Raw genomic sequence first — 19,014 nt, 5'->3', positions numbered from 1 at the left:
TTATCAAATAGAACATCTGATAAAGCAATGTTGCAAGCATTACATATAAAAGTGGGATAATGAACCACACAAAGAAAGTCAGAAAATCCTGTGTTTGTTGTAGCATTCTTTCCGACTCTCTTTGGGTCTTCTTTGATACTAACTACTTTTATATTTAAATTCTCCTTCTGTTATAGAATTCTACCCTTCCTATGGGTAATCACATCAGTGATGAGTAAATGTATCTATTTCCTAGCTTCATATCTGGAACTTCCCATGTTATATCTGATTAAATAAAGGAGGGGAAGAAAGAAAGACAACTAAAAGAAAAAGAAATTCCAGGAACTAGGAAAAAAGATGATTTAACAGTCATAGAATAGAAAAAAAAATCATATGGATCATATTTAAATTAATATCATATGTTACCTATAGATCAATGGCTAAAAAAGAGAGATGGTATCTCACTTATTTAAATTGTGTTTACCACTATGTACCAGGTGTAGATGGCCCATTTTCTACTACAGTGACAGGATAAAGCTTATAAATTGAAACATAAAAATTCATTCTGCCAAGCAAAAGTTATTGCAGAGTAGGGCAATTGAAGAATTTTTTATGTGAATGGCCACTGCCTTATTTACTGGCTACCACAGAACAATTGTATTGATTTTTTGGACACCTTTTACCTCTCTACAAATTAGTCACATCCTTACAGTTTTCTATTTTTTCAGTCTTGGGTCTTGGGTTTTGTGGATTGACTTGTGAGTGGAAACCAGCAATGTGTGATGTTAGTGCTAGAGATTTCACATCTTGGTATTAGAAGAAAATACTGTGTTTGATGCATCTGAAATAATGACCCATGTCTGATGATCCATGGTTCTGCAACTTTAATAGGCTTCAATATAATCACAAATCCCAGATGAGAAGGAGAAGAGATCTACCCATGCAGAACTCCATGCCCTTTTCTTTAGGTTGTTTCTGACACTTCCCCTAGTTCATATAGATCAGTTTAAGTACCCTACAACAAATCATGGTGTGTAACATGTTTGGTATTCAGGTTCTACACATGCATAAAAGACTGAGCTAAGAACAGGAAAACAATATAAATAGACATACATGGATTTAGCCACATACATGAGCACAGGAAAACAATATAAATAGACATACGTGGACTTCGTTACAGAACTAGCAAGCCCACTGCAAACATCACAGTCTCTTTCCCACTTTTAACTACACAAATTAAGGTCAGAAACAGTGGAAAGAAAAGAAACTAAAGAACATACATCATCCCTGCTGAAATCTCATTTCTTTTCATGACTTGTTCCATGTTCTCACACTGAAGTTGCAAACGCCAGTCTAATGTGAATAACTTGACTTCAAAACAAAGACAAACTACATAAATTACCACAAGGAGTTCGGAGTATTGGAAGTGAAGGACAATTCCTCTTTAGAAACCAAAGATGCTAATCTCTTCAGTAAACAATGAAAAGATGTTGCAGAGGTGATTCCAGAAAGCCATAAGGGTGATTCCAGTCGGTTCTACCTGCCAGATCTCTGTTTTTATTAACATTAGTGCATTTTTTTTGTTTGGCTTTTTCCATTTGATTTTTCTGAAACAAACAAGCAAACAAAACTCAAACAAAACAAAACAAAACAAAACTATGAAGGGTTTCTTTATTCCTCTGATCTCAAGTAGAAGAGACGTGCTGGTTGGCAGTCTATGGAAAGAAATTACTGCTTATTCAGCAAAAATTTCTCAACTCTTCTACAATACTTGGAAAGTACTTTGTAAACATTATCAGGCAAAAAAAGCAAAGAAACTCAAGATCATTTTAAGAGGATTTTTTAAATGATAAAACACTTCAGCACACAAAAATATAGCCACTCATGTACTTAAATGCCATAAAATAAAATCCTAGAAGAGAAAATAAAAGGCTCCTTTCCTTCCTTCCTTCCTTCCTTCCTTCCTTCCTTCCTTCCTTCCTTCCTTCCTTCCTTCCTTCCTTTCCTTCCTTCCTTCCTTCCCTCCCTTCCTTCCTTCCTTCCTTCCTTCCTTCCTTCCTTCCTTCCTTCCTTCCTTCCTTCCTTCCTTCCTTCCTTCCTTCCTTCCTTCCTTCCTTCCTTCCTTCCTTCCTTCCTTCCTTCCTTCCTTCCTTCTTCCTTCCTTCCTTCCTTCCTTCCTTCCTTCCTTCCTTCCTTCCTTCCTTCCTTCCTTCCTTCCTTCCTCCTTCCTTCCTTCCTTCCTTCCTTCCTCTCCTTCCTTCCTTCCTTCCTTCCTTCCTTCCTCTTCCTTCCTTCCTTCCTTCCTTCCTTCCTTCCTTCCTTCCTTCCTTCCTTCCTTCCTTCCTTCCCTTTCTCTCTCTCCCCTTTTCCCCCTTTTTCTCTTCTTCCTTCCTCTATTCTTTGCTCCCTTCCATCTTTTCCTTCCTTCTTTTCCTGTAGTAAAAACTTTTAAAATAAATGCTTCCTTAGAACATAAATCAATGTAGTTCCATAAATTAATGATGTTCAGTGTAAACACACACATAAATTCATATGCAAGGATGTATTTTCTATTACAAGGAGTTTGAGCTCAAAAAAGATAAAGATTATAGAAAAAAGAGTTACAGCGTAGTAATAGCAAGTCAGAATATATGAGGGAAAGAAAAGATGAGTGAGTACAACTGTAATTTTCCATAATATATAATTTCCTTTATCATTAACTTTTTCCTCCAAGAAAATACTTTTTCCAATTTAAATTTATAACTGAAAGAATTAAAACTATTTCTTCCTATGTACATAAAGTCCTACAGCCAGAAAGGACCTGAAAATATCTTTAGAAATACTAAACATCAGCTAACATCAAATCAGTCCAAGTACAATTAATGGAAAAGCTCCCTTAAGAATATTTTAAAAACAAATATGTGAATATGATGCAATACATCAAATTATAGACGTCTCCAGAGCGGGCTTGTTGGGTAAAAGGAATCAGTGAGTCTTAGTCATGGTTCAGGTATGAAAATTTAAAGAGAAGGCTGAGCTGAAGATGTATATATGCATTTCATCACTTATGAAAAGAGATTTTTTATATATATATATATATATACACACACACTATATACCTTTGTAACAGGTAGTTAACTAATCTCATTTTAAACAAACTGATTGTCCATATAAAGACTAAATAACTTTGGTTCCCTTCATTGTGAACGGTCATAACGAATATTCTGAGTCTTTGGCCAAATCATGATACCTAAGGAGCTTCCATTTTCTTTATGTCTAAAGTTTTTTCAGTGCATTGATCAATCCCAAACATTTAAGAGAGAGGCAGTAATCTCAGTATTCCTCTGAATTTCATTTAGTCAAATTCCCAGCTGGACTGGGAAAAACTGCATATGTTCCCACTGAAAAAGAGGCAGAAGGAGAACAAAATCATCTGCTCTGTTTGGCAGTTAATTTCTTGCTGATGTTTTCATCTGTACTGCTTTACATCAACCAGCATTAGGACTGAACTATTTATATTGGTGACTGCATTTTGCCCAGCCAGCAGACATAATGATATTGCAATTATAATACCTCAAAGAGTATCACATTAAAACCAAGCATTTTAGTGTCCTGAAAATGTATTTTCAGTACTAGTATGACTAGTATGGAGGTGCAGACAAGTACAGTGCTGCAGACAAGAACAGAACATAATGAGTCTCCCAAACTATATCTATCCTACTAAACAAAAGAGGGTAAAAGTAAAATGTGCACTGCCCTCTCATAATTCCTCTTGTACTTTCAGCATTCTTGTTACTTGTTAACTTGCTCCCTACCAGTTCAACAGCTACCTTTCCCTTAAAAAGTGTGCTGGTTTTATTTAGTGGATACTTTGCTTCACCTCCATAAACAGTTGTGATAAGGCAGCGCTACTTCTGCCTTTCTCAAACGTATATTTTTCTATCTCTTATATGCTCTCATGTCCCAGCAAGATGCAAGCAGTGGATACTTTCAGGTTCATGATAAAAAAATAAAATTAAAACACCCTTGGTGGGTTGCCACACCATGACACCATTATACCTAACAATGAAGTGAGGAAACTGTACAAAACAATATGATATTATACAGGTACAGAGGCCCTTCTCGGAATCTAGCAGAGATCCAGGGCTGGGTGCTGAGCCATACAGATGAAATCATTCTTCACAGGAAGAAGCTGAAATCTTTCTGCATTAATTCCAGTGGACATTATTGCTTGATCTTTTGGCTGAAGATTTGTCCCTTGCACTTGAAGCAGTGTACCTATGAAGTTGCTCTCTTTTACCTCTCTCCTCTTGAGGATAGAGGGATTTTACAGAAGAAAGAATCAAATATCTGTTCTTGTGATTTTTATTCTACTGGTAAAGGATCATATCTGTTCCTTCACCTACTGGGAAGATATTCAGCAAACCTCTGATTTCATTCAGTAATTGCAGCACTAATTACAGTTCTCGTCTCCTCTTATGTATGCAGAAACTTGGAGTTAGTCCAGAAGTTTCTCAAGGACAATGAGAAGCTCTTCCAGCTGGGGAATTGAAAGGAGGCAGAAGCTGAAGCCAAACTCTCATCCTGCTTTTCCTTTGCCTGTTATTGGAGAAAGGATAAACACTATTAAGCAGTGTCCTAATGTGCCTGCATGGAGCGTTGGTTTTTTTTTTGGTTGTTTTTTTGGTTTTATGTGTGTGTGTGTGTTGGTGAATGTAGAATGCAAATGCATTACAATTTTTATATACCTACAGATTTTATAAAATAGTTTTTTCCATGATTCTATAACTTGAGAAGCAGTTATTTATTTCAAATTTAACTCTTTGGGGTTTACATCTATTTTTGACAAAAAAAATATGAGAGGGACACTATCTGTTCCCTCTCTCTCTCTTTCCTCCCACAAAGAAAAATTTTCTGAATTTTTTTATTGAGTATATGAAGCCAAGAAGACAAATTTTGAAAATACAGACAGAGCAATTCAGACCAGATAATTCCAGGACAGTTATGCTAAAGATATTTCGTTTAATGCAAGAAGGAAACATGGTGGCAAACACACATACTTTCCTGACTGAAGACAGAAGTCCTGACTGAATTGCTACATTTGTTCACCTGCAAAGACTCACTTGTTTTTCAGCTTGTATGTTTTAGAATAAAAACTATGATGGTACAAATGATCCTATGCCATTGGCGGGTCATGGAACTTGATTTTCATGGAGCAACACCAGCTGAGTGTGTAGTTGTAACAATTGCTGTTTTCCATGAGGAAACTCACAACAGGGTCATTCTAGACCACATGGCATAAGATTGTGTCCAGATGCTTCTTGAATGTCTCCAGTGAAGAAGACTCCAGAACTCTGGACAATCTGTGGCAGTGCATGGTCATCTGCATCCTGATAAAGTTCTCTCTCATAAAAATGTATTTTATTATATTAAAAATGTATTTTTATTCTTTAAAAGGATAGCTTAATATGAGATCTTGATTAGTAATTCTGTGTAAATGTAGTGTTGATCCCCTAACTCATCTAGGCTAGGATTGAGCCAGAATAAGTAGACCTCATCCTCTATTTCTCTGATCACTGGAAGAAGCACTGATACTGTTTTATTTTGAAAACTGATGAAGCAATGCTTGTGAATAAGCTACAGTCACAATTAAGACTCTTTTAGGTGCTCTTTTAATAATGACAGTATTTTCAGCATAATTACTTCTGTCTTGTTGTTTTGCCAAGTATTAGTATTGTCTGTTACTGAGTGGAAAGGTACTTGGTTTACCTTTGTTTTAAGAATCAAAAGCTCCTTTTTGCAATACTACTAGTTTTTGCTTGGTTTTATTGATTAAAAGACAAAGCTTATTTTATTTTTATATTTATTATTACATGAACAAAAGCACAGAATTTTCCTCCAAGCTATTCTAAACTCTGGACACCTTTGCCTTAGATTAAAAAGCAAAATAAAACAAAACCAAAATAACAAAAATGTCTGGGATGATTGAACATACAGATATTTTAGATTATTTCTTCTGCACAAAAGAATTCAGTTCATAAGTTCAAAATATCTCAATTTCTTCAATGTCTCTGCCAAATATCTATATCTATTCTTTTAAAATATTATTGTTCTATGAATCTACATTAATATCTCTGGTTTTGGTAGAATCACACAATTTCAAAAACGATGATACTGTTAGCCAAAAAAAACGTTGTCTGGAATGGTTACATTTTATGCATGATTTTCTACTTAGAGTGAGCATCAGTGAAAAATGCTGAGGACCATTCTGGGCACAAATATGAATCAGTATGAAAATCAATGTATATTTTCTGAACTGAAACAAACCTTTTATTTTGGTTTACTGTTTACACTAGTCCTATGTAGGAATTTTATTAGTCATTAATGCAAAAATAATTTTTTTTGCTGTAGAAAAAAGCAGTATTTAAAGGCTATTGCTATTTATATACTTCCATTAAAAAGGAAACGAATAACAATGCTTTTAATAGAAATGCTAATAGGAAGAAAAAAACCCTTTCATTTTCCATGAGGGAAAGTAATTTCTGCTTACACTAAGTATCTGTAATTGTACTAAGTGTCTGTATGAAACATTACACTTCACTTCAATGAGTGGGGTTTTTTTAAATTTTATTTAAATTGAATAAATCCTTATTTGACTCTCTTAGTAATCAATATGGCTTTCATAGATAGTGTCAACTGTCATGAAGGCCTGTTACTTCTTTGCATCTCTTCAGGAAAACTTGCATGTATTGTGTGCAACATAACATTGGTTGGAATTAACATCACAATTAAGAACAGTGAAAAATTACTTTCTTACAAATTGAAAAGTTGACTGACAGTAGAAAAAAAATGGTCAAAGATATATGGGCAATACAATTTATGACCCAATTCAAAGTTGAAGTAGTTTTGGAGACTTGCCATATACTTTAAATGGTTTAAGAAGAAGCTTTTATTAAAAGTTTAGGAATTCATTTTTAATCCAAAGCCAAATAGGTTTTTAAATATCAAGCAAGAAATTCAAACTGTTCATGCTTTAATGACATGTACATAGGGTATATCTGAGTTTTAAGATAATTAAACTCAGAATATTGTTTTTATTCATGACAACATGCCAAATCCTCTTTATCAGACATCTACCCAGATTCCTTAGCATAAACAAATTATCTTCATGGACTTGACAGTATGGCAAAGAGCTGAGAAAGACCTTGTTCTCCTAGAAATAGCATCTGGATGCCAAACCAAAAACCTTAAGTGTCAGTATTTTATATGTATGTTTAGGTAACTCTGTAGACTCTTATGTTTGACTTGTCCAAAGTAGTCATTTTGACAAGCAAAATAAAATTTAAAAACTCACAAAACCAGAAACAGAAAATTCTCACTTTCCATTTTAAGTTCTGAGAAGACAGTGTATTTACGGAAGTGTTAAGATCCAGTTATTAAAATTATTAGAAAGATGGCTCTGCCTGATTTAAGGAGCAAATGAGACCATATGCCGAAGTCAATAGTATTGATTTTATTTAACAATAAATGTGAGGGAGAGTGAGAGTTAAAAACAAATAGAAAAAGAGGTGTTGGGGTGGAGAGAAAGAGAGTGACAGAGACAGATTAAAAAAAAAAAATCACCATTCTGTAGATGTCAATAGCAGCCTATTGATCCTCTTCTTCTGGTCTTCCAGGTGGTGAGGGTTCTTCAAAACACAGGGTTGTATGGATTAATACATTTGGGCCAGGTGGGGCACCTCCCCACCTGGGAGGAAAAGTTGGGCACAGTCTCTTGCAGCAGACTGGATCTGTTACATCTTTTTGAATCACATGCAGTGCTCTGCTGCAAGGCCTCAGCAATGTGTGGGGAGCGCTTTGGGGGTCCTTGATGGAGGATGAGACCCACTCCACTGCCCTCCTGTGAATGTCCCCCATGGTGAGGCCATCCTGGGGTGCGGGATTTGCAATTGAGCCAGTTTGCGTGAGGGAGGGTGGGTGTTCACTCCTTTTGACCAGAGGGTATGCCACACACACAAAACCTCTCCTCTTCCCCTCTTTGTTGTGGGGTAAGTGTTGCAATTTTGGCCTCAGTAGATAAGCCTTTGAATTATAGCCTCCCCCACTCCAAGCCCCTCCAGTGCTGATTTTCAGGACAGATGCTGTGATTGGCTTTCTTTTTTGCCGCACTCTTCTCCCTCAGCCTTGTTTACTTGCCATAGTGGGCAAAAGTCCTTAAAAATGTTCAAGCCATGAACTTTAATTTTTCAGTCTCTCACAATAAAACACAATGACCTAACATAAAGGAAACATGAAAACTTCTGAACTGCATTCATGCGGACAGTTGTCTGTACAGAAAATTAATCTTGAAACATGTTCTAGGGCACTTGAAGAGAAAGACATGATTCTGTCCAGTCAGCAAAAGCCTGAAATTTAAAAACCTAGGATTGGTCCTGATATGTTTAAAGGTTTCAAGGGAGCAGAGAAAAAAGCTGGTGAGGTTTGGGATATGAACTGAAGCAGTCAAAGTGATAACTGTTGAGAGAGATCAGCACACCAGATCATAATAGTTGGTCTTTGAGATATTTGACATGGAGAGGAAGATAGTTTGCTGTGAATGTAGGAAGCTTGGACAACTGTCATTGAAAAGAGGTTGGTTTTCTTTTAAAGAAGAAATATGGTTTTTAATTAAAAAAGTTTGGGGAAAAACAAACAAAAAAACAACAACATAAAACCAAGACAGTCTGAGGGATGGGTAAATCCTGAGCATAGCAATGTTCTTGACACAACTCCGGGGCAAGGTCAATGAGATGGACATCAACCCATGTTGGAAAGCTACCAATTTTGAGAAAAAGTCAGGGCTTACTCTTCCTGAAGGTCATGGTTCAGGATGTTTAGCATAACCATCGCCTGAAGTGGAAAAGAAAATTGTCTCGGTCATGTAGAAGAAACAACAGACTTGGTTTTATTCCCTCCAGTCTGCCTTTATTGTACATTGGACTAATCGAAATTTATAATGTTAATCTCTTCATGCTTTCTGAAGATCTAAAAATAATTTCTGTTCTAGAGCTGTATGGATCCTTCTATAGTTTAGAAGGTTACATTAAAGATTTTTTTTTTAAATATCTGTATTTTTAAGAAATTATTTAATCCATGGTCAAGATTAGGGTAAAACTTGGGATAGAAACATCAGTAAAAGGCTTTAAAAGGTAGATCTAAAGGAGTGAAAAATTAACAAATTTTTCCCAATTCAAGTAATGTTCAACAGTTACAGCTCAACAAGGAATTGAAAGATTTATCTTTATGATTCTGCAAGCAGAATTCACCTGCATTTCATCACTTCACCAATGAAAATAGCAGGGGGGACAGTGCAAAAAATTTCCATGAAGTCTGAATAAACAACACTTATGACTCTCCCCTCACTTACCTAAGCTGTCATCTCAGCATAAAAAGGTTATCAAGTTGGTCACACATGATTTCCCTTTCCTGAATCCATGCTGACTGCTACAAATCACCTTCCTGTCTTTCATGTGTCTGGAAATGGTTTCCAGGATTACTTGTGCCATGACTTCCCCATAGCTGAGCTGGAGCTGTCGGTCCTGTGCTTCCCTAATTGCTCTCTTTGTGTTTCTTGTAGACAAATGTGCTATTTACCATCTTCCAGTTTGCAGGAATCAATCCTGACCTCCACACTCTTTCAAATATTAGCAAAAGTGTCCCCACAAAAAGATTAGTCAGTTTCTTCTGCACTCATTGGTGTACATTCTAAAGATCTGTAAACTTCCCTACAGTTTGGGTAGAAGTTCCATGACTTGATCTTCCTCCACCTTTAAATCTTCCTTAGTTTACTTCAAGGAGAAATAAGTCCTTCTGGCTCCAATTTGTCCTTGAGAATCAAGCACCTAGGACTGTGGGAGGCAGGTCTATCAATAAAAAGTGACATGAGGAAGACATTGAGCAATTCAGTTTTTTTAATGTCTTTGTCACAGGATTGTCTGTCCAGTTCAGCAGCTGGCATTTTTCTTTGTTCTCCTTTTTCTGGATTTGTACCTATAGAAACTCCTCTTCTTATTCTTCCAATCCTTCAACAGTCAAAACTCCAGGTAACTTTTACAAACCACATCCCTTAACTCTTGGACACTTCCCAAAAAATGAAAATATATCTACATATACATTTTATATAGAGTCTCAAAATTTTCCAGTGGTAAATTTAAAAATGCAACTAATTATATGAATGAATCTTTCTCTTTACAAATTGCCAATCTCTTACTGTGTGCATATATATATATATATATATATATATATATATATATATATATAATACAAGCATATTGTAACCATGTTACCATGTTTCCAAGGCTCATTTGCTCATTTTGTAGATAATTTTTGTCTGTTAGACACTGATGGCAGCTGAATATATTAAGTATTTTCATAAAAGGTATTTACTCGGAAATCTAGGTTGGGGTTCAATCTGGTGATGATTCTAGATATTGGAGGGATTTCTTTTATTTAACCTTGAGTATTACAGCAGTTACAACTACTTGGCAAATGATATTTTAGATATTAATATTTTAGAATCTTACACACAGTAAATCACCTTAAATTGTCCAATAAACTGAGCTGATTTAAGCCTCTACTTATGTTTCATCTTTGAATTCAAGCTATAAGACCAAAAGAGTTTATTAAAATGAAATAGAAAATGCCACCAACATTGCATGAAATTGTGGACGTGATTCTTACATCATGAAGGAACCTCCTTGTGTAAGAAGCAGGCTTGGTCAGATCTACGTCCCTTTGTGCCTTTACAAAACAATCCTGAGGATTTTCTGATGGATTAAAGGGATTTCAAGATGACTGTGAGGTAATCCTATAAGACTAAATCACATGTAACATTGTCCTACAGGATTTGTGGAGGACTAAAATATTATACTGTGAGACCTGTAATGATTCCTTCAGAAACACAAGTCTGACTGAATAGCTATTAAGATGAGCACAAGTTACAGGACATGAAGGAGAACACATAGGTAGTAATGCAGTAATGTTTATAACACCGTATTTTATTACTCACTCCAGAGTAATTCATTCTGTATTAAAGGCCAGTGTTAGGCATTTAAACTGCCAGAAAAACGTTTCTTTTTTTGCTGTTACAAATAAAATAAGGCAATTTTTATAGACAGTACACGGAGCATAGGTTTATTTTCTAACTGCTAGTTGAGACATCACTTTCCATCTTCTATTTAAATTTAAATTTATCAAGAATTGCAAAATTTAATTAATTAATTATAATGAAATATATGTTTAGTTTTCATTAGACATATGGTAGGTTCAGTGTTAGGTATTGATCAAAAATTATTAACTTTTAAGGAAATTCTGAGTTACTTGGACATTAATTTAAATTGAGGTATCGTCAATAACCCAAATTAGTTTATATATATGTAACAAAAGCTCTATAATACAGTTCAAAACAGCTATATTTAGGGCTCTTAATTCTTACAGACATAAAAAGGGCTGTTGGTTTGAATTAATAAATACACCACTCTTTAAATTTGTTGACAAATCTCTACAATCCCCTTCAATAGGGAATTCCATCTAGGATGAAACTTTCTCCTATGTTGAGAAACTTGCTTCTTCATCACCAAAAAAGACAATTAAAATATTTCTATGTAATTTTTTTTGCCTTTCTTTTTATTTTCTTTTTTTCATTTTTATATTGTTTCTTCATCTTTGACTATGCTGCAGCTTTGCATGCAAATAAGGTGATTCCTCTGCAAAAATAAATAGTTTGTGACCTGAGACTCTTTCAATGGGAACGCTCAACACTTTGTTTTGTAAAACACTGGGGAACTTCCATAGGTATCATTTTGACAGTGGGTTGGTATTGGAAGGGAATGCTTTTTCTTGGTGTCTATATTGATTAGGTTTGACAGGAGTCTTTCAGGTCACAAGGGCCTGTTGTATGTATTACAGTGTTACTACCTTTAAGACTTCACATTATTTATCAACTTCTTCCTCTGTGATAAATTTTTCTCCTTTTTTTTAAAGTTTCTTGGATTGTTATATACAGCAGGACCTGTTGTCCAGGTCTTCATAGTTATCTTAATCTAGGATTAAATGAGGAGGCTTAACAAAGCCATACTTTTGCATATGCACTTCAGTATTTTTGCAGATAACGGTCTCCTTGTAATACAGGTGCATCTATGCCTGGTCTCACAACTATTCAAAACTGATTTAGCTTCTGGTAATAGCTACTAATTTTTACCCTCACTTATAGATATTTCTCTTTGCAGTTCATTGTCCAGTTTCTTCAATATTTTTCAGGATTTAATTTTTGTATAACTTCTTACATCACAGTTTATTATCCAGTTTTCTCTTGCCTGACATATTTTTCATAGGAATTTGTCTGATGTTCTCTGCTTTTTCTTTCAAGGAGTTGAAATCTCACTTTGTTTTTCTGGTCACACAAATTTATAATTTCTCAAATATTCCAAGGACACTCTACCTTTCTTCATGATATTACTAACTTCTATATGAGAATGCTGTTCCAATGCTTCATGTATCTGCTGTTGCTGGGTTTTTCACCTTCAGTTATGAGAGAACTTGTTTGGATTTTTTTCTTTTTTGTTTGCTTGGGTATTTTGTTGGAAGCTTTGGGTGTTTTTTCCTTGTCAAGGGTGAGATATAAATAAATAGTAGTTTTCTGGGTATAAGTGGATGAAATATGCAGCAAATTTACAATGACATTGTATAGTAACAAGTTTTCAAGCCTCATTGACCATGATTCTCCTACTTGTGCCTTGTATAAAAACTTAAATGTAAAATGAAGAATGAACAAAGGCAAACTCTTCACTAAATTAGCAAACGTGTTTGTTATACATTAAGACCTGAAACTTCAAAGAACTTAAAAGAATTATACTCGTCAAAGTTTTAGAAATTATGCTAGGTTGTTTGACCTCCTACTATGAAATGTATGAGTTTCCTCACATGTCCTTCACAATTAAACTAGATAAATTACACTATTTGTTTTGTTTACAAACTTGAAGTAGAAGGCTCAAAAATACCGCAAGTGGGCAGATCTTTGGTTTAATAAAGAGAGAGAGAGACTTAGACACACATTTTAAAAAGACTGGATATTAATTTATATGAAAGTAATGTCAAAAGAATAGTAGAGGCAAATACTTAGATATCTTTATTGCTGCATCTAATGTTTTTATATGCTGCATAGAGAATTATTGAGGCATTTTGGAGAGTATGCACACCAAAAGACACAATTTCAATTTTACAAATCTTTCTTCTGTATTCCCAAAAACTTCAGAGGCAATGAAAGCAAGGGGATTACACAATACCATCGGATTGGCAACTTTAAGAAATGTGATTGTCAGCATTTTAGTCCCCTTACTTCTCCAGAAGCAAATCTCAGTTTTGGAGAAATCACTGTCCTTTTGAAGCCCATCAAAGACTGTTGCTGTCTAGAAAAAGCAGTATTATTCCCATTTTTTAGGGCTGTCCTGGTAATTTAGCCAACATAGGCATAAAATCGCTAATTGTTAGGAAATATCTTTTTTTTTCCCCTGTGTTTTCAGGTTCTTTCAAGTTTTATTGAGGGAATGGACTAAAGAAAAGTATTTTTTTCAATTAATTGTGAATGTAAAATTTTGAACATATCTCACATTTTCTAATCTAATAAAGCTCTGTTCCAGCACAGAGAGTTTGTACTGGAGAAGGAGGAGGGCTCCTCATTCTTGTCCTCTGCACTTAAATAAAATAACTCATCTATTCTGAGATGTTTAAAAGTCAGACATCTAACTTTTGCAGGCTTGTCACCTTTTGTCATAGTCAATAGAAAGTCAGGCATAACATTAGAACAATTCATCTCACCCCAAAAGAGGCACCCAAGACATATCAGTTGGAAGTGCTTGGCAGTATTATTTCTTCTACCATAACTATAAACTTGGCTTACTAGTGCAGACATCCAACTTCCAAATACCTGCAGTTAGCTAAGATATATTCCACTCAGAATACTATATTACCTGAAAAGCCTATAAGTTTTCACTGCTGGAAGACATAATTTATCTGCACAGAACATCTGGTTCTTTGATAAGTGAGTCTCAGTAACCAAAGGCACAATGGTAAATCTCTGCATGGTGTGAAGAAGTTCTAAAACAAATAATTCACTAATAAACTTGGACTATTATATTCACAATATGAGTCTCACAGAGTTTTAACATCAAAATCAAAACATGAAAGGAATAAATGAATCAAACAGAGAGGTTGTGAGTTATTTGTATGTCCACTGTGTATCTTGATGACACCTGTATTCTATGACGCTCAGAGTTCAAATATATTTATTTCCAGGGTATCAGCAAGCTGTCAGGGTCTACAGTAGTAATCCACTTAGTGGATTTTTGCTCATAAACCACCCAATTATTTGACATCTTCTTTAGGTTTCCCCCCCCCTTTTTATCTTGAAGATTTTGCTCACCAGATTATATGTCTGTCTTTTATAACCTGACCCTCCTCTGGCCTCCTGCTTCAGAGCCTCAGTAACTCTAGTGTTTTCTGTTTCATTAGTCTGTCTTTTCCCCTGCTTTATTAGATTGGATTTATAAGTATGCATATACTTCTGCCAAGGCCCTTCTAGACACATTCTGCCTTCCGTTCTGCCGACATTTTGCCCAAGACCAATTGCTTATTATATAAATCAGTTCTGTGCATGTGGGTACAAGAGATATATGGAGGTACTTCAGGAAGTCCAGCAAAGGGTCATGATATTGATTAAGGGACTGAAGCACCTATCATGTGAGAAAAGGTTGAGAGAGCTAGGATTGCTCAGGCTGGAGAAGAAAAGGCTCACAGAATTCTATGCGAACACAATATTTTTTTTTTCTGTGAAAATGGTCAAACACTGGAGCAGATTGCCAAAGTGGTTGCCTATGCCCTTGGGGATATTTAAACCTTGGATTGGTATGGGCCTGGGCAACCTGCTCCAGTTGCCCTTGCTCTGAGCTTAGGCACTGGGCTAGATGATCTCCACAGATGCCTTCCAACTTCAGCTGTTCTGTGTTCTCCAATTAGATTAGAAATATAAGTAGAGACATCTGTCCAGGTTCTTCTTGTAAAATTCACTATTTTACTGTTAGGCGTGCAAACACCTTATCTAAGTTCTATGCCTTCCTATTGAAGCCCAGAAAGTCCAGAAGTCCAATAGCTAGCTCCATACTAAAAACGGTGTTGGTTGTCCTTTTCATATGCCTGTTCACTCGTGAATACAAATCTAGGCCTGAATGCAGGCACTTTGTTTTGAAGAAAAGGCTCCTGAAGTTCTGACATACAGACTGTCAATTAACCTCACTGGAGTGGAGAACATTTAGGCTTTGTCTTTATGTGAAAGTGCCTCACTGCAGATACTTTCCCCCTTCATACACCATGTGTTCAGCATTCTTGTTCCTGGATTCTGTAAGTTATGTTTACTGATCTTACTTCTGTCCTCATCAAGGAAAATTATTAGAAGGTGATCTATTGTCAAAGTAAGTCCAGGGCAAAAGAGTGGATCACTGAGATCACATCTGCCGGTTCTCTGAACAGTATTAGTCATGTAGGATGAAACAATCCTCTGAGAAAACATCTGCAGATTAAAGTTCCTTTGCACCCAGAAATAGATTGCTCCATAGGATACGTCTATCATTGTCTTACATCCTTCTTCACAGCATGTTTTTTACACATTATGAGCAGCTGCAAAGAAATTGGTACAAAGAGACTCTCAGTTTGTCCTGCTCCAGCAAAAGTTTCAGGCAAGTACAAAGACAAAAATTCTCAGTTGGTGCTGTACCGAAGATGATAGAGAAACTTTCATCTATGATGCTACCTTTTATGATTAATAGAATTATTGCTGTGACAGAAACAATTGTCAGTCTGTCTTAAAGGAGATTTCTTCCTGTTGTCTTTATTACGAGACAACAATTACTAGTAAATTTTTATCCAGATTTTTTCAAACGCGTGAAGTCCTTATTTTGCTAAATCTTCCTTCACACATCTCTTATACAAGTGAAAAATTTTACTTGTTGTCTTGTTGTACAGAATTTAAAGTTGTGAAATTTGAGATTATTTTAGAAATATGAAGCAAGTCTGAAGAATTGCAATGAGCCATTTCTTCTCCTTTGAGTAGAGACATCAATTACTTAGGAAGCAGCAGTACATTTTGAATGTATGGGAATATAATTTCCAGCTGGAGACTCCTAAGATCTCCTTCTTCCTCTGTCTACCAGCTATACATCAAACTCAAGGGAAACTGGTCCAGTTGGCTTATCAAATGAAATCGAATCACAGGAGAAGTTGCTGTGAGTGGTTGTGTTGTTTATCTGATTAAATTTGTTACTTTCAGATTGATGGGCTGCAGGTAGATGAATTACTGCTTCACAGATAGAAACCTTTAAAAAATAAAAATGATGAACTGCTATTGCTTAGTCACCAGTAATTGAGTGTCAGTGGTTGCATTAATAAAATAAGAACATTTCCCATCAGTATTCACATAAAGAATTAACTATTAAAAAGCATGATATTAAGACTTTAGATAGACTGACATACTAATTTAGGAAAAAAACCAAACAGCAATAATTGTACTGAATGTAACTATCTAACCCAAAAAAACAAAACTGCCAGCGTTTGTGATAAGTATAGAGGGATATATACTGTAAATAAAAATGTTATTAATTCTGTTATTTGCAGCAGTAATGTTGGATAATAAAATGAATAATGAATATTTTAAAAATATAAGCAGGCAAAATAAATATTTGTGTTCCTTCATACCATCTTGTTGTTCCATACTTGTGGAAGTGAGAATGGACAAGTTCTCAGAATTTCAATAATAGATGTCTATATGATTTCTCTTTTTAATAAAATACTGGAATAATATGTTCAGGGGTTTTAATAATCCCCAAATAAATAATGTATTTTTTTTTCTTTGGATATTGTATGCATTGTGAGGAAACTGAATGCAGTCTCCCTTTTAATACATGTATATGTGCATATGTATTTATAAATAACTCCAACAGAGATTCTTAACCAGAAAGGATGATTATTTTCTGCATGTATTAAAATTAAAAGTGTTCCCTGTTTAAAATTTCTGTAGTTAATAATTAAAGGTAGCAAATATGTTCAATTATTAAGGCCTATAAGGTACAAAAAATATCTCTGGCTTGTATAAAAATAAATTTATTACAAGAGGACAGCTTACAATAACAGGTGTACTTTTGGTGTTTTTCATAAGAAACTTGTAAATTTGGCACTTAAGAATTATTTCATGAGTTTCTAAAATTGTTCATAACTTATCTGAAATAATTCTGCCCAATAATTTGTTTTAAAGGGATTGCATAAAAAATTATTGAAAATATTGAAAAACATTTCAACACAATGTAAAATTCTACAGTTTTCTAGCTGATCATCCCCCCAAAAATTTTGCAATATCTGAAACAAGTCAGGAAGAAAATAAGTAAGTACCTTTTTCTATTTTCAGTTACCATTTTTTCTGATCTGATTTTCCCCTAAACAATGCTGCACAGATGGGTTAAAAATTACAGCTAGAACAAGGGAATAATACAGACTTTGTAATATTTCCAGTTTTATCAAGAGCGTTTTTTTAAAGATTCTCATTAATCTGAGTGACTTTTCATATCTGCAGAACTACTACATCATTCTCCAAATCTGTCAATAAACAATCAGTTTTAGATCAGAAGTCATTATTAATTAATAATACTTGGAATCCTACTTCAGTCTTGGACCTCTACTAGGACAGGGCTGGTGGCTGCTGCTATTATCAAGCACTGAAAAAATGTTTCCTTTTTTCCTGTTTATTTGATTGGGCTTTGCTTTTTTTTTGTTTGTTTGTTTACTTAAGAAAGTCCAACAAAAGGCCACAAAGTTGATTAAGGGACTGCAGATGGCTGGTTGGTAGAGTCGTTTTGACAAAGTACAGTCCTCTTCAACAAAGTCAGGATCTAAGTCTGATATTTTAACTAAGTTTTATTTGAAGGAATTTTGCTATATAAGTCTATTTTTATTATTCTTTAGTGCCTGCTGATATTTGTCAGAACATGTATAGAATTGACTCTTGTTATATTCATATTTAGCAATTATTCTGGCATAATGATTTTAAGATTTTTTAAGAAAGCTTGACCGCAATAAATCAAAAAATCCATAAGTATGATTAGTAAATTTTCTGTACTATTGCCTAGCTCATTAATATCTGTGGAGATTAAAGTGAAGAAAATATTTTTTCAAGCTTTCCTTCACAGAAGATCTCAGCCAACTCTCATATTCCATGCACCCTTTACCCTTTAAAATAGTACCTTATCATGTTCTTTTTCATGTAGTTTGTCAAGCATATTTTCAACTTTGTCATCACAGAAATTCAATCATTACTGTTGGTTGCTTGCAACTGCCCTGTTAGCGCTCCCATAGATAGTTCCATGCAATGCCTTCGTCACTGTTACTCTCTAAGTATTTAAGTTAGAATGTTTTTTGTGCCTACTCTATATCTCCAATTAGGGACTGTTTTAAAAGTATAAGTGTAGCCAGAGACAAAGATATTGGCATATGGTTTGATTAATGTAAAATAAATAATTTGCTTTTAAAAATGAAGGAACATGGTTGTGATGTTTTTCTCTTAGGAGTAAAATTATTCACACATCATATTCCTGCTTTTACAAGTCTGAAATGCACTCTTAATTCTTTATATTTCAAAGACTATTTAGGCATTCTATAGAGTTTAAAAAGAAGCATATAGCAAGCTGTACAGTAGGTGTGATTCATTATCTTGATGTTTTCTAGTTCCTTGTTTTAAAAGAGCCGGCACTGTCATTCTTCATTAGTCTGAATGTGTGTTTTTCTGCACAGAAATCAATACTTTGCTGAGGATTTTATCAAAATGCTGATAGAGATCCACATCTGGCCTCAGATTCACATAAGAAACTTTTAATACACAGACTACTGACAACAGGGAGCAAGATCAGACTTGGAACCAGGGCCCCTAAACCAAATACCTGACCATCTTCATAAACAACTGCAAATGAAAGATGGGGCGCA

This window comes from Zonotrichia leucophrys, chromosome 1, assembly GCF_028769735.1.
Source record: "Zonotrichia leucophrys gambelii isolate GWCS_2022_RI chromosome 1, RI_Zleu_2.0, whole genome shotgun sequence".
Taxonomy (NCBI): Eukaryota; Metazoa; Chordata; class Aves; order Passeriformes; family Passerellidae; genus Zonotrichia; species Zonotrichia leucophrys.
The sequence above is the reverse complement of the archived record's forward strand: the minus strand, read 5'-3'. Positions refer to the sequence as shown.